General features: G+C 31.8%; 1 protein-coding gene across 3 annotated transcripts in view; it reads left to right on the top strand.

The window, feature by feature from the left end:
• The first annotated feature begins 2,715 nt into the window (after positions 1 to 2,715).
• LOC126770707 (thrombospondin type-1 domain-containing protein 7A-like) overlaps positions 2,716 to 16,792 on the top strand; it is a 70,127-nt gene continuing 56,050 nt past the window's right edge. For all 3 annotated transcript variants that reach the window (XM_050490220.1, XM_050490221.1, XM_050490218.1), the window contains exon 1: positions 2,716 to 2,905. The gene's annotated coding sequence lies outside the window, so the exon portion shown is untranslated. The remainder of the gene's footprint in view (positions 2,906 to 16,792) is intronic.

Here is a 16,792-nt window from a genome sequence, read left to right as displayed (position 1 = left end):
TAATAGTTTATAGTACTAATTTTGTACATAACGTTCATACAAGTTTGACAAACCACAAAGACTAAACTCTAGCTTCTCAAATACAGAACTCTCATTGGTCGAATAATAACAGCATATAATATAGACCCAATACCAATTCAGAATAGTAATATTACTTAATATTACTTTGTTCAGCGGTTCGGAAACTGAAGCTTATATTCTTCATTAAGACTTGCACTGTAAAACAGGAGAATAACCTATATATATTAAAAATATTAAATTAATTTAGTTTAGAGACACACAATCTACTAAGCAGAATCGTCACTTACAAAAAAAACTAATATTTTATAAAGAAACTTTTGAAAAGGAGGAGATTCGTAATGTAGTTCAATTGTTTTTATATATCACTCAATATCATCGCTGATACTAACTTATATTGTTTACTAAACATCTGTTTATTTTTTTAAGTACTTTCACTCGATGTGTATCACTAACTAGTTACAACTAGTTAAATCGTAGCGTAGATTATAAAACTATAGGTATATACATTTTTGTATTTAACGAGTTGTCTAGTATAAAAAATATGTAAAATCGGATGTAGAATTCATGGGATTAGTAGGTTTAAAGTTACAAGCCTTTAGTTTTTTTGTATTAGTGTAGATAATCAATTAAATATAAAAAATGTTGCTAACTTTTCATGAACATTTTAAGCTTGCAACAGACGATTCCCCGTGAATATGGAACGCTTCTTCTCAGAAAGTAAGATTAATGTTCGCACATGTTTGAAATACTATCGCTTATTTTATCTTTATGAACTGAAAATTACTACGAAATATATATTTCTATAACATATTTCGAGTCATAGTTATCTTCTTGTATATATTTAATAAAATAATACATTCAATTTTTTTTCCAAATAATATTATATAACTAATACCATTCGTTTCTAGATTTCTAGGACATCACTGTTTTGCCTATTTTAACTTTTATTTTCATATTAAAAACTTAATATTATTACATTAACCTAAATTAGTTTCATGCTGTAAAACCGAGGTTATATAAGTTCGCAATACAAAATGTAAAAATATCGTAAAATGTTTCGTTGCAAGAAAAACGTTTTCGACTTTTTTTTCATGTGGCTTGAGCTTAACCTATTAAACTTCGTTCTGGATTAGTAGGTTAATAAACAGCTTTCATTTCTGACAACTTAACATATTTATTTTTACTTCATGGTTAACTTGAGTATTTAATAGAGTAACAGTGCTTAACCTTGGTTTCGCTCTCATTCGATTCATTAAAATAATTAAAACATTTGAAATATGAGAATTGGCGGATATTACAGTATATACATTGGTGGATATTATTCAAGATCCAATATATACTTCTATGTATTCAATATTATACAATTAATGTGGGTGTGCCAGTAACGTAAGCCAAGGGCAATATCGACGCTCCATTTTGTTTTGGGTCATTGTGAACGTTAAAAAATAGTTTGATAGCTGAACCTTTTCAAATCTTAATTTATCAGACATCTGTCAAATATATTATGTTTCAAAGGGAAGAAAAAACATTAACTTAAAAATTATTTTTATTTAAAATTATAATTATTTTGCTAATTTTTTGGTGTCTTTAAAATAAAATTTTATTATACATATATTGTCTGTGTTGCAATCATAATTTATGGCAAAAATATAATTTCAAAAGTCCACGTAATTTTAACAATTTGAATTATCCTGCGATTTATATGAAATTGGATTAATAATACTTTGAATGAATGCATTTTTAATTTATATGTTCATTATTAAACTTTTTTTTTCTTTTGGCTCCATATTACTTAGAGTTTTGAATTTCTTTTAGATTGAGACTACAATTAACAAATGCTCTTCCAGCGTTGTAAGAAATTCTATTGAAAAGTCTAATTTCCAGAACAATAGGATAGTTAATCTTGACTCCAAAGTAAAAGTCATGGTTTAAAATGAAAACAGCAAAGCCAGACCGTAATAAAATAAGAATGATTTCCTTATATCTACTTTACTTTACTTCTAATGTTTTAACCATGTGAAATATAACAAAATATTTTTTTCTGTTCCTCCAATTCATATTTACTTCATTTTTTTTTCATATCAATAATATATCCGGAATCTTAAAGAGCTATTCACGCATAGGATCCTATCAATATTGGTGGGAAATAGAATGTTTTGTAATCACGAATAATTGTAGTGCTTGTCAGGCAAAACAAAGACTCGGAAAGGGCGAGCGGTTTCCGCGTGGCTCGCGCAGTATCGAATACCGCCCGCCCTCAGTTACGCGCACAGATTAAACAACAGATGTGTCAAAAATTGTTACATAGGATGCTGTGTGTTAAATTTTGTTAAAAAATAATCTGCAAATCCTGTTTTCTATCGTAACAAGGCGGTTTAATTTTAGTTTTGAATTCGCGCTGTACTTTTTAATCTGTTTATTAAGCAAAAACAGTATATATGTAGATATTGCTTAGATTAAACTATGAAATGAAATCTAAGCAATAAAAGAATAATATTAGTTCTTTACATATAAATATATTTTGAAATAGATTAAAATATCGATTTAAAAAAATACAATACATCGAATTTTCTTTTTTTTTAATAATAGTACATTATACGTTATTCTGAAAACGTATAACCTTTTCAGCTGAATGCTTCATAATCTTTGCACGGGGCGGCGCGGGGTGCAAAGCTTGGTCAGTGCCCCGCGCGCCGCGATCTCTGTTGCTCGTGTCTGCAGAAAACTGTTCATTCTATCTATTATACTATATAATTCAAAGTATATTTTATTTTAATGTCCAATATAATCTAAAACATGCTTTAGATCTATTTTCGACCCGTAGCTGACTTCGTAGTAATGTGTAGCTTAGGTTAGGTGTTAATAACGAAGAAGCAATTTCAAGGTAAGGTCCTTTTTATATTTAGATAGAAGATTAAGGAAAACCATCAAACAAGAGTCACTATTTTGATATTAACTTTTATGAATTTTTTTTTTTTTTTTTTATCTTTTTTATTACATGTTTTTTTAAATGTATAACGCTAGTACTTTTTGTAAACGTATTAATTTTATGTTTGAAAAGTTATTATATTTATTTGTTATATAAAATATGTAATTTTATTAATTTATTTTATTGTATATGTTACATTATTTGTAAGATATACAATAAAATACATAAGACATTACATACTGATAAACATGTATATGCCATTTTTTTTAATTATCATAAATAAGTAATTAAATTATTTTATACTCATATATATATTTACAAAGGTATATTCGAAATCAATCTAGCCTTGCTCAGCCGTGGCAGAAGTCGAGTCCCAACAAATAAGTTATGGTATATGAAGATTCAAATTTATTTTCTTAACTATAAAATTAGACGTTTTATAAGTAAGGCCGTAAAGGCCTTACATATAAAAAGTCGCTAAGCAGATGTTAAGTTAAACACATATTTCGCTCTTCCTGTCATTATTGATTTGACATTCGAAAGAAGAAGACAGCATTGTTTAAGTAAACACCCCACTAAACAAAGTTTATACGTAAGGCCGGTAATCGTTAAAATATAAACAACCTTAGTATTTTCACAGAACATTTAAAACGTAAAAAGATTGGGATATTGATGAAAGACCATTTTTGCAATTTCGCGGTTACGAATGGCTCATTAAGCACCGATTCGATTATCTCGAATGGCGCGACGGTTGAGCATTCGACAATTAGCTTTGAAAAATATCCTCCATTAACTACAGCGGCAAGAAAGACAGAATATTTAAACGAAATTAACGTAATGACTGTAAAAGATAATGTCTTGATGACATTTCTGAATATATTTTCCTATGTCGAAGCCTATTTATTATTCTTCTTTATTAGGTATGTTATTCTATATTATAAACTAGAACGTTTATGGTCGGTCACTTTTTTCTCACACAATTTTATCAGCTTTTTTTTTGTACATTTATGGCAAAGTATGTACCTTTTAAATTACATCAGTTTTATTTCTCTTCTTCTATACCTGTGTATGCCACTGAACTCCTGCTAAATGGTTGGACAATTTTTTTTCAGTATGTTTGAGGACCTAGATGGCTTAGATTGGACCTGGTAGCTGGCGTTAACAGTTTCACAATTTTTTTAACAAAGAAATAAAATATGAATATAAATCAAATTATTATTTCACCCGTACGAAGTCGGTCGAAGAATAATATGTATATATTATTAAATCTAATATTAAATTAACTCTATTGTATATATATGATTATGATGACTTCTTCGTTTATTTATTAAATATTTCAAAGAACAACAATCGTTTACACATCCGTAGCAGCAATAAAGTCTTTGTAAAGAAACGGCTCATTAATCGCTGATTCGATTATCGCGCCTCTTGAGTTTTGCCAATTAACGATCAACGTTGTAACAGAGAGAAAGGAAATTTCATTTAACTTTTCAATCAAAAATACGAATAATTCTTTAAAGATCGAGACGGTTTAAATAAATTGTTAAAGCAATGTTCTTTCAAACTTAGTGGGCTAGCAAAAAGAATAACGACGGCCATATTGATTTTAATTTTTTTTCCAATATTTTTATAACTTCAGTTAAAGAAAATAAACAATTTTCCCATCAAATCAGACTTCAAACAATATTAGCAATTTTAATAATTTTTATGACTATTTATTTATGCCTATATAACCTCTATTGGGCTTAAATCGGAGAGAAAATATATAATAGATATAAGTGTAGGCGTAATATAACTCCTCCTCCTACTCATCAACATATTTAACTTTTTAGCTATAGTAAAGAAAAACCAATAAAGAGGACGTAAAAATGAGTAGACAAAATGGCGGCCAAAGATTGTAGATGTAAGATTATCTTATTAAACTAAGCCCTAAAACGTGTTTACGGAAAAACTGTTAATTAAATAAAGAAAGCTAAAATGTTGTTATTGTTTTATAAAAATAATACCTATTAATTTCGATAAATGAATTTATTATCGAGGTAATGATACATTGTAATAGACATAAAGTAATTTTTTGTAAGTGGTTAGAACGCGTGAATTTTAACCGATGATCTGGGGTTCAAACCCGGGCAAGCACTACTGAATTTTCATGTGCTTAATTTGTGTTTAGAGTTCATCTTGTGCTTGACGGTGAAGGAAAACATCGTGGAGATACCTGCATGTGTCAAATTTCACTGAAATTCTGCCACATGTGTATTCCACTAACCCGCATTGGAGCAGCTTGGTGGAATAAGCTCCAAACCTTCCCCTCAAAAAAGGAGAGGGCGCCTTAGCGCAGCAGTGGGACATTCACTGTTACTTTTAATGTATAATAATTTTAATGTGTAATAATTTTAATAATTTTAAAATTTTAACATATGGTAAAAGACTTGAATTATACATTCATTCAAGCAATATTACTCTTGTGGATGGTAAACGTGGGTTATTAATAATGTGTACAAATATTGTATCATTTTAATAACTACATTAAAGTGTGACGCATATATATTCATTATGGCAGGGTAATTTTAAATGCATAACGTCATATAAAAATCAAGTCAAGGTTGTTATTGGCACTACAATGACATTAGGCGCGCTACAGAAACTATAAAAAAAAACATATACTCGCTTTTTATTAGACGAAAACGTCTGGGCTTGTCATAATATATATGTCCTGGGACATTTTTCCCAAATTAAGCTTGTACAAGGCTTGTACTATGGAAAACAGACAACTGATATTCTACATATACTATTTTTCTTTTGTAAATACATACTTATATAGATAATTACACCCAGACACAGGACAAATAGACATGTTCATACACACAAATATCGGTCCTGGATGGGAATCGAACCTACAACCTTCGGCGTGAAAGGCAAACATCCACCAACCACGCCAACCGGCTTGTCGAATGATGATTATGATTCACCTTTTAAAAAGTACCAATAGTGACTGTTATAATACTGGCTACGTACCTTCACGAGCTAAAACTTACGAACAGCATTTTATGACATTAAGATAATCCTAACAATTCTGTTTTCCTGACCGCTTTCGGCCATTTTCAAAGGAGTCTAGCCCACTGTGCAAAACACGTATTAGTGCACAAGTGTACAAAGGTGAACTCTCTGTTCCCTCGTTCTCATAAGGGACGTTAAATCCGACACGACTGGAGACTCATATGCAATGGTTTGACATACTTTCCGAGGCACCGGAGTATACAATAGCTCCAGACTCAGGGCTGCGATTTTTTTTTTCGACAATTCTTTGACGGGAAAATCAAAAAACTTCTAATTGTCTTGACCTAGGACCTTGGGATCTGCGGTCTTATAAACTAACCACTTGACAAACAAATTGACTAAAAATGAGCAATAATACATATGAAAAATGATTATTTTTATGTAGTTCTAGTAATTAATTTTGATTAAGATCTGTTTACCTAATTCTTAACAAGAAAAAACAATTACATTTTAAAACTGCACTGAAATCAATAAACCCGACCACTTGGTAAAAATTTAATCAGCTTAATGCATGACGGCCACATGTTTAATTAGTAATTCGGTGATTGCTTTATAATTATTCTATTAATTCAATACCTATTTCAATGATTACTACGTTACGAATTTGACACCTACTGCGTTTGTGGTTACGTTCAAAACATTAATAAATGTAAATGTAGCAAAATCAATATTATAGATTGCGTCCATCGTCGACATTGCTGCTTACCGGACTTCCTAGTTTAGGGTGCCAGAGTATCTTCGAATGTATGAACAAAAACTATTTTAATAAATCTTTATTATGTACCCATAAATACGCAAAAACTAATCAGTTTAACATATTTATTCTTTTCTTTTTGGTAACCTAATAATCTTCTTTGAGGTGAATTAAAGACCTAGTCGAGTTTTTTACGCTGGTTCTTCTTAAGTCTTAGATGTATATTTTCGAACCGGTAGTAGATTTTTGACATTCAATAAGTCACTCACTCAATTATTCTTAAAAATCCAAATAACACAATTGAACACAATTAACAAATCACAAGTGACGCCAATAATGAAATAATGATGACTTAATCTTTCTGCTGACTAGCAAAACGTCCGTTTGAAATTAGGGTGCTTTATATTTTTGCAACACTTTTGTAGGGATAAAGGAATTTTCTAAGTCATAACTATATATAATCTATTATATTATGATTGTAATAATCGATTTATTGTATGAAACTGTAAAAATAATTTGTTATAGAAAATGGATACGTAAGCGTATAGTATTTATATACAGAATATTTGTTCATTTTCATTGATAAAAAGTCCTTTACAGTTACAAGAAGCAAAATCAATTAAGTGTTGAGAATAAAAATATGTTTGAAATTTCACATCTATTAGTGTACCTGTTGCAAGATATCGCAAAGTTACTGCTAAAATAACTATATTTTTTTTGCGAAAATTTTATCCGAAAATAATCTGCACAGTCATTATGCTTTTGCGAGTTTACATGTGTTTGTTTGTGTGTGTGTGTGTGTGAGTGTGTGTGTGTGTGTGTTATCTCTTTTTTACAACCAATCTTTTTTCACGCGTTTTTTGTTCGATACCGCAGTTTAATTAAAAATCTAAGCATTTCTTTGAATAATATCAATTCTATCTTCATTGAACGTCTATTCTCTTTAAAAAATTGCTTATGTCTGTCGATTTGTCAGACTGACCATCTAATTAAGGCCAGGCTTAGAGGTCTTGAAACCGAGGCAACCAAGGTGTTGGCTCCTAATTATTTTTCAAATAAATATGTTATTTATTTATATAATTTATAATAGAATTATATTTGTATTTTATTACTTTACTTTACTGGTGGTAGGGCCTTGTGCAAGCTCATCTGGGATGGTACCACCCATTCATCAGATATTCTACCGCAAAACAGCAGTACTTGATATTGTTGTGTTCCGGTTTGTAGGGTGAGTGGTGAGTTCTACAATGAGAAGGTTCTTCACGAGAAAGGTTCTCTTACCACGAAGGCTTACGATGGATTTATAAACAGCACATCGCAAATCAAACGAGTAAACCACTTTTGTATAATATACATGTAGATATATATATTTTTTTTATAGAATAGGAAGGCGGACGAGCATATGGGCCACTTGATGGTAAATGGTCACCAACGCCCTTAGACATTGGCATTGTAATTCAATTTTAAAAGGAACACTTAAATATACTCTTCCTTTTGTATACAAAAGTATAAGTGACATTGAAATAATTCGATTCCCAATAACTTAAATTAAAATATAAAGGATGCCTGACTGATTTCGGCCACGGCGGGCATTCCCAATAGAGACAAACACACTTACACTTTAATTGAGTTATATTGCACTATATATATAATACGATTTTGACAATGTGAAAGTGAAACAAAATAAATTCACAGTGCTTTTGTATGACTGGCAAAATATATCTTGTTTTTGCATGTGAATAGTCAAGTTTCCTGAGAGTTTGATCTTTCTGAGTTCTCGTTAAATCTGATGAATAACCATCGGGCTATTCATCAGATTTAACGTCTGCCAACGCTTGTGTTCCACAGACATCGGTTATCTCTGAAACACTGCTCAAGATACAAACTAACGATCTGCTGATGCCCAGTATCCTTGGATGTGTAGATAACATCTCTGTTGTAGAGAGTACAAACTTCTATAGACGGCACTGATGTTTTATCCTCGCACTACATATTGATATAGTAAACCTTACTTAAGTACGTAAGAACACTTCTAAATAAAATGATTATAATCTAGTATGATTTGATATCGACTTTACCTTAAAGTAGAATGCAATCTTATTGCGGTAGTAACTACAATAAACCTACGGGCCATATTCACAGATAGCTCTTAAGTTAATATTTAGAATAAAGTCTTGAGTAAATATAGCCATATAAAATATTTTTATACAGATATGTCTATTTTGATAGATAAAACATAATATCGAATTTATCAAGAAGTTACAACTATGAGCAATACTGGCCACATAATACATAATACATACACGCATAACTTAATTATCTTGTTTTACTTAATAAATATTTACTTTTTCGCTGTTCCTATTACATAAATTATTATAAGTCTGTTGTTTTTCCACATTATGAAAAATAACCGTCAAATAATATTATAAACAAATCACGGCTAGTTATATATAAGAGTATATATAGTATATACTGTTATTTTATCTAGAGAAGAAAATTCAATTCGTGTATTTTCTTATTGGCAAGGCCGTTGCCTCGTGTTTATGTTGAGATTTAAAGCTTGATCCACTGCACTGCAGAGTTCTTTGTATACAAACATACAAATAAATATATCGTATTGTAGTATATAATATACATACAATTTAAAGTAGTACAAATATTCGTTTATTTGTATTCTTACAATTCACTGCTTTAACCGTTTTCTTTAAGAATTATGATTGAGCGAATTTGCAAGTGAATATTTCAAAAGTACTATGTTATGCAATGCTCCTCATAGTATAATATATGACAATTATATATTCTTAATTTAAAGTATAAATTATGAATAAAAAAATATGAGTTTCAATGTCTTCCTTTTAATAGTCAATACAAAATAAAACTTACATTTCATTTTCTGTAAATACAACCAATGCCTCTTAATAACGCGACACCGAATCTTCTAACATAAAGGCAGTTCAATATATCAACAAAGAGACTAACTACTGAGTTACTTACCGGTTCTTCTCGGTAAAATCTGCATTCCGTACTGTGGCCTACTTGAGTAAAGTATATTTTGATTTGATTTGAAAGACTATTTCAACGTTCTAGGATTCTATTGTAACATGGTTAAGCCCCCAATTTCATCTACATTAAGGTATTCATTATTAATCGTGCAAATCATTTTATTTGGACCGTTGTTGTCACTGTAATGGTACCCCGGTGCACGATTTGAACCCATTTGTGACGAGCTTACCTCTGAGGGCGTGATCGAAACGTGAACATTTTAGGAGATAAACATTGCACAGGGTACAGAGGCGGGCATCAAACCCATTACCGAGTAAATGAATTACTGACGGATGTCGAGTTTCACGGGAGCTTTTACGAAGTTTGAAGTTGGGCTGGATTGAAATTTAAATTAATATCGTGCAAATTGACTTTTGTGATTTACATTTTCAATGGTGTTTAATTATTTAGTTTTATAATATAAATAATTTACGAATATCCTAAACTATTTCAATTTTGTTGTTATTTTAGAATACCTATCGAACACTTCTCAGTGGTTTGATGTAAAGCCGCCGACCCGGAGGTCCTGGGTTCAATTCCCAGGTTGGGCCAATAAAAAGTTATTGGATTTTCCTGTCTCAGTAGCAGCCCGGAGTCTGGAAGTTGGAAGTGTGTTCACTCCCGTGCCTCGGAAAGCACGTGGAGCCGTTGGTCCTGCACCTGAACACTTTCCGATCGTGTCGCATGCCGTCCTATCAGATTATGTTGGTGTCTTCAAATCCAGAGTAAACAGGTTTCTTATAGGCAAGCGTGCTACATCTTAGACCGTGTCGATGCTTAACATCAGGCAAGTCAACGGTCAAACGCTGGCCTATTAATAGTAAAAAAAATATATAATATGAAAGTTAGGAAATAGAGAGTATCTGAGTTTACGCACACACTTCTACACTATAATATCTACTGCGTAGTTGGCTAATCTCTCTTGAGATTGGCCGTCATGGCCAAAATCGGTCTGGAGAACAATATTATATATTATACATGACAATAATAGAAACAGTTTTATTTCTCTTTAGGCTTTATCGTTCCTGTAATATTTTTGTGTCCTCTTACGTTAACTTTATTTTTTGCCATATTTTTATATTTGTACGTATAAAATGTTTGGTACTTGCTTGTACTTTGCACTCATTGGCCGATACGTTGAATCCCAAATTGAAAAGCACGTATTTAAGCAATTTATAATTATTGATTCAATTAATATTTTAATTCTATTTTGAAGCTTTCAACTTATGTTTGCAATGATACATTAAAAAAAAAAACAAAAACTCATAACTCTTTTATACACACAACACTTTCATATGAATAAGTATCTTAATTTACTATAGCCACACTTAAAATAATTTCGAATAATGCTAACAGTGACACAAGAAACTTTACTAGAATGTTCTCACTTTCTGTAATACTTAATACAACAGATTAACGTTGGACTTATATTATAAAGAAGTTTGGTTTGTGTTTGCACTTATATAATCTAATGTAATTGCTATAAAGCCTACCGAGTAATATCGACTGCGCCTTGGTCATCAAATACAAGCCAACTCATATATTATATAAACGAATACATTTAAAACAAGTAACGTGATAATATACTACTCCTTTGTTTAATTAATTCATGACTTTTGATATCGCGTATTTGATAAAGAAACCATATATTATTATCTTATACGGATTTGGATGGAATATTGTATATAATCATAGCTAATTTAGCATAAAGCTTTTTTATTAATCTTAATTTATATAATATATAAATGAGTATTGATATATTTGTTTGAGATTAATATACTAATAAACTGTTCGGCCGATTACCATGTTGCGACATATATGTTTTTTAATGGAGAAGGTTTTATTACAAATCCATTTGTTGATACTTACCGCTAGATGGCGCTATATCACATCAACTTATATACCGTGTACACGGGCAGGACAACGTCTGTTATGTAAATACGAAGGTGTGCCTGTTTGGATTGGTTGTTTTTTTTTGTCACAAAGTCCCCCCGCGGCGTATGTCTATCTGAACTCAAAAACTGTCGAACGGATTTTTATACGGTTTTCACCAATGGCCGGATCGATTTATGAGAAAGGTTCAGGATGTATAATTCATTATGGTTTTATGTAAACTGGCTAAAATATAACGATGAATATTGAAGATGTCGGTAAAAATCATCAATCAAGCCGGCTCATAAAATGTATTACAATATAAACGTTTTATGGAGACCTTTATTTAAAACGTGCGAAGCCGGATTTTGTAGCTAGTATATATACAGAATTACTTGCCTGCCGACTTCGTCCCCTTGTGAGGTGTGAGGTACCCCTTGTATCGCTGGAAAAACGTTTTACGCGTTTCCCTCACAGGGACAGTGAACGGGGGCCACGAGATCGCTTGCATATGCTACCGTGAATATGAGGTACCCCTGACAACTGTATAAATCTCTTGATGACCGGTTAAGGTGTTAAGACGTGGAAGCAAAACTAAAAACTCACTTTCATTTTAATTAGGATTAACTTTATAAAAAATGTTACAAAAATTGACCCCAGTGACATTAGTAAAGGAAATTTATTTTAATCTCTTTTTAGTACAATGTGTCATAAATCTGTTTGTTTTCAAAAAATAAAATAATAATAAAATACTAAAAAATGTCATACATTTGCACCTTTTCCCATAGTATCTGTATTATTCTATCGGTACATTATTATGATTGCAGAAAGATCGTACTGATAATGTTTCTGGCTTGACAAATATTATTTTAAAAATAATGTTACGTGGAATTGAAACAATTCCATTACGTCTCACCTCATAATAGCCACCTGTTCCCGGTCATTGCTCTGCGTCCGGAAAAGGATCACAAGGGCCGCAATACTCAAATCCCCGGCGAGTACAGTACTCGTACAACCAAGTACACTCCATAGTCAAGCTTTGCCCTTTCCACGCCCATTCATCGCATCTAGGCTGCCACTCGACCCGTCTCGCAAATTAGACCTCGACTAACTCAAACCCGTTGACAAATTAAAAACGTACTATTAAAATCTTGCCCTCGAAAAGATGGGTACGGAACCAGGAACATAATTAGGGGCTAAGCATTGTGACGAGCCCTTGTGGAACGGGAGAGTCATTATATGTCTAGTTAACGAGTCTATTTCTGAACCTGTTATTTTTTATATACGCTCTGCTTATTCATATAGCTTTAGCGCACAAATAAGTGTACTGAATCGATATATAATTTTAATATAATTTTAAAAACATCTTTAATGGCTTCGATAAATTACCAGATATATAATTTCGTAGAAATAGATTAAATTGACTTGTTTTAAACTTTTATCAATTGATTTTCTGAGAAGCAACAAGTTATACTTGAATATTTAATTTCAAAATAACTGATTGGAATAACGAAACCTTTTCAAGGAAATAATTATATACTTCGATGAAAACATCAATAGCAGTTTAAGCTTCGCCTTATAATGGCAAGGTAATAAGTAATATATAAATAAGGTATGATAAAATAAGGACTCTTCAAAATATCGTTTGATTAGATTTTAAGAATATTATATTAAGAAGTAACAGTGGTATAATAAACACTACTTAAAAAATGCGTTTACAATATTGTTAATATTTTTCAATTTATTAAGAACTTTGTAACTACAAACAAAAAAAAAAACTTTTTAATTATTTATTGTTACAGTCGACACCAGGTCTTTTATACAATAAAAGTAATTTAATAAATGAAAATTTTAGTTCTATTCAGATTGTGGATCGCTGGTACTGTTGGTAACTAACTATCGTTCGTTCGTTCGTTCGTTCGTTCGTATCGACACAGACGGTTACAGGTCAAAACCCGTGTTACAGGTCACCAGGTGTCCGTCTCTCAGTCGATGTGAAATCAATAGCTTTAATGAATTACTAACTAAAATAGTATTTAGTAACAAAAAGAGTGGTTGTAGTTACAGTCAACATTGCATGTGTGTGTGTTTGTGTGTGTGCGCAATAGGATGTGACATATATATTATTGTGATTTTGACTTTCAACCAACAATTCGCAAAATAATATTGTATCGTTATCTGTATTAACAGAACTGACAATCGTAGTCATTCAATAGCAGATAACGCAGTCTGTTTTTGGAAACTTAAAACACTATTCTAACCAAACTATTACAATTGTTCCATACGAAGCGAAATGTAAACGTGAACAATAAAAACATCCATTTAACGATTAACATTCAGAATAAAAGCTTTTTGTTTGAATTGCGAGTTTCATTTACGGCGTCGACATTTTTATATTCTATTTCTATCGCGAGCATCAAATGATATTGGCGCTTAGACTGACCATCTAGAAACATACCCACAATGTTCTCTTATTGCATGTGTTTTCGTTTCATTCTTGGTATTTGCTGTCTTCTTTACACCATGAGCTTCTTAGAGGTATTACTATATATAAGTGATACGTTTGGCAGAAATAGCATTAAGCAAGCAAGACATAAAACTATTCTTCGCTAGGTGGTGCTACTTAACCAGTGGAAGAAATACCTTATCCGTAATCCGTAACAGCCTGTGAATGTCCCACTGCTGGGCTAAAGGCCTCCTCTCCTCTTTGAGGAGAAGGTTTGGAGCTTATTCCACCACGCTTTTTTCTTTTTTTTTTATAGAATAGGAAGGCGGACGAGCATATGGGCCACCTGATGGTAAGTGGTCACCAAACGCTCTTAGACATTGGCATTGTAAGTAATGTCAACCATCGCTTATATAGCCAATGCGCCACCAACCTTGGGAACTAAGATTTTATGTCCCTTGTGCCTGTAATTACACTGGCTCACTCACCCTTCAAACCGGAACACAACAATAACAAGTACTGCTGTTTTGCGGTAGAATATCTGATGAGTGGGTGGTACCTACCCAGACGAGCTTGCACAAAGCTCTACCACGCTGCTCCAATGCGGGTTGGTAGAATTCACATGTGGCAGAATTTCAGTGAAATTAGACACATGCAGGTTTCCTCACGATATTTTCCTTCACCGTAAAGCACGAGATGAATTATAATCACAAATTATATAAAAATACCTTATGCCGATCACAAAATAACTCAAGGTGACCAACGGGAACCTATCCAACAATTTCTGATTTTTTTACTCGATTATTTGATATTTCGATTATAGGAACGGGCAATAAAATTGTTTTTAATATCTCCATATATTATTTGATTACACCAAAACAATAATTTATTGACGAAATTAGCCATAATTTATCAACAAAAGTTTAACGTTTTACGACATTGGATTTACGACCATTTAGCTTTCATAGCTTTTATATCAATGTATTGTACACAAATTATGAACGGGTTCTGCTTATTGCGAAAGAAAATGAGAAACGGTAAAGAGCATTAACAGGAGGGCTATAAAAATAAGGTTTATTAATTTCAAGCAGTTTCGCGTAGCTATAATTAAGATTTTATTTAACCCCTTGATATTTTATAAGTAATATTATTTATAAGCATATAACACCATAATCCATTTTAAAAAGAGTATCTAAACACACCAGTCAATAATATAATAATATCCTCTATATTATATATATATATATATAAATCATGCCAACGATTTGTCCGCCCCTACTCGTACTTACCATATTCCCGATGACTTTTTCTCTTATGCTTTTGTTAATGCGGTCAAACGTAGTATAATTACTCTGCCAAATGGCAAAGTGTAAATAGTCATTTTTATTATTATGTTATCAAATTTCATACAAATTTTTCGTCTATCTTATTTCGATTATGCAGCGTTTGCTCGGATAGCGCCCGAACTAATATTTTCTCTCTGAATGCATTGACATTGTAAACGGTATTTCAAATAATTTGCTATATATAAACATGCTTTATAGCCTTTGTTCGCCTTGAGGATATAAGCATCAGATCATAATATAAGAATTATATATCAATTGGTATAGCAGTTTTTGGGTGAATCCGAAAAAAATAACTTTAACCTTTTCTATAAAATAAGTGAAATTAAATGAAATATCTGAAATTTAAACAAAATTTCTTTGATTGCATGCATATACTTACATTTAGTAATTTATTATTGGCTATACCATTAAGGAATTGTCATCGCTACGAATCCACCATCAATATCGAAGTGCACTGAACGATATGACGTAAAGCGCTCTCGGTATTGTCTACGCTCGACGTATGCGCGCCATTTTGCAAAACCAACCAACGATAAACCCATCAAAATAAATACGTTTATATTGATTTATAAACGAATTTTCACATTGAAATTTGATAAATACGATTTATGTGATTATACTTTATTATACGATACTTACTTTTATTATAAATAAAAAATAATTAAAAGGTGTTTAAAAAGAAAGTAGAACGAGTAAACCCTGATGGTAAGTGCCATCGTCCATAGTTCACTATGAGAATAATAACCACAAAATTTTGCCCGCGACTACGCCTGCGTGTGAGGAGAGGGAAGCTCTTAGAGAATCTTTAAAGTAAGCAGTTTCTATCCTAGATGATTTATCTAGGTTAGAAACTAAGGATAGCAGTATAAAATATAGTGTTTATCGAAAAAAACATTTAACTGTGTTGTATCTGCTTAAACAGCTTTACACCAAGCGCTGCTAGTATAAATAATTTGTGATTATTTTTAAATAAGTAATACGCCTTATTTCGATTCTTAAATTGAATCATATTTATTTGATTATAATGTTAAAGCCGAGGTGGCCTAGTGGTTAGAACGCGTGAATCTTAACCGATGATCGTGGGATCTAACCCGGGCAAGCACCACTAAATTTTCATGTGCTTAATTTGGGTCAATAATTCATCACGTGCTTGACGGTGAAGGAAAACATCGTGAGGAAACCTGCATGTGTCTAATTTCATTGAAATTATGCCACATATGTATTCTACCAACCCGCTTTGGAGCAGCGTGGTGGAATAAGCTCCAAACCTTCTCCTCAAAAAGGGAGAGGAGGCCTTAGCCCAGCAGTGGGACATTAACAGGCTGTTACTGTTACTTAAGTGTAATGTTAAAGCATATAAATCAAATATGTACCTATTGCCAAAC

The sequence above is a fragment of the Nymphalis io genome, chromosome 9 (assembly GCF_905147045.1).
Source record: "Nymphalis io chromosome 9, ilAglIoxx1.1, whole genome shotgun sequence".
NCBI lineage: Eukaryota > Metazoa > Arthropoda > Insecta > Lepidoptera > Nymphalidae > Nymphalis > Nymphalis io.
Note: the sequence above shows the minus strand (reverse complement) of the source record. Positions and strands in the feature narration are given on the sequence as shown.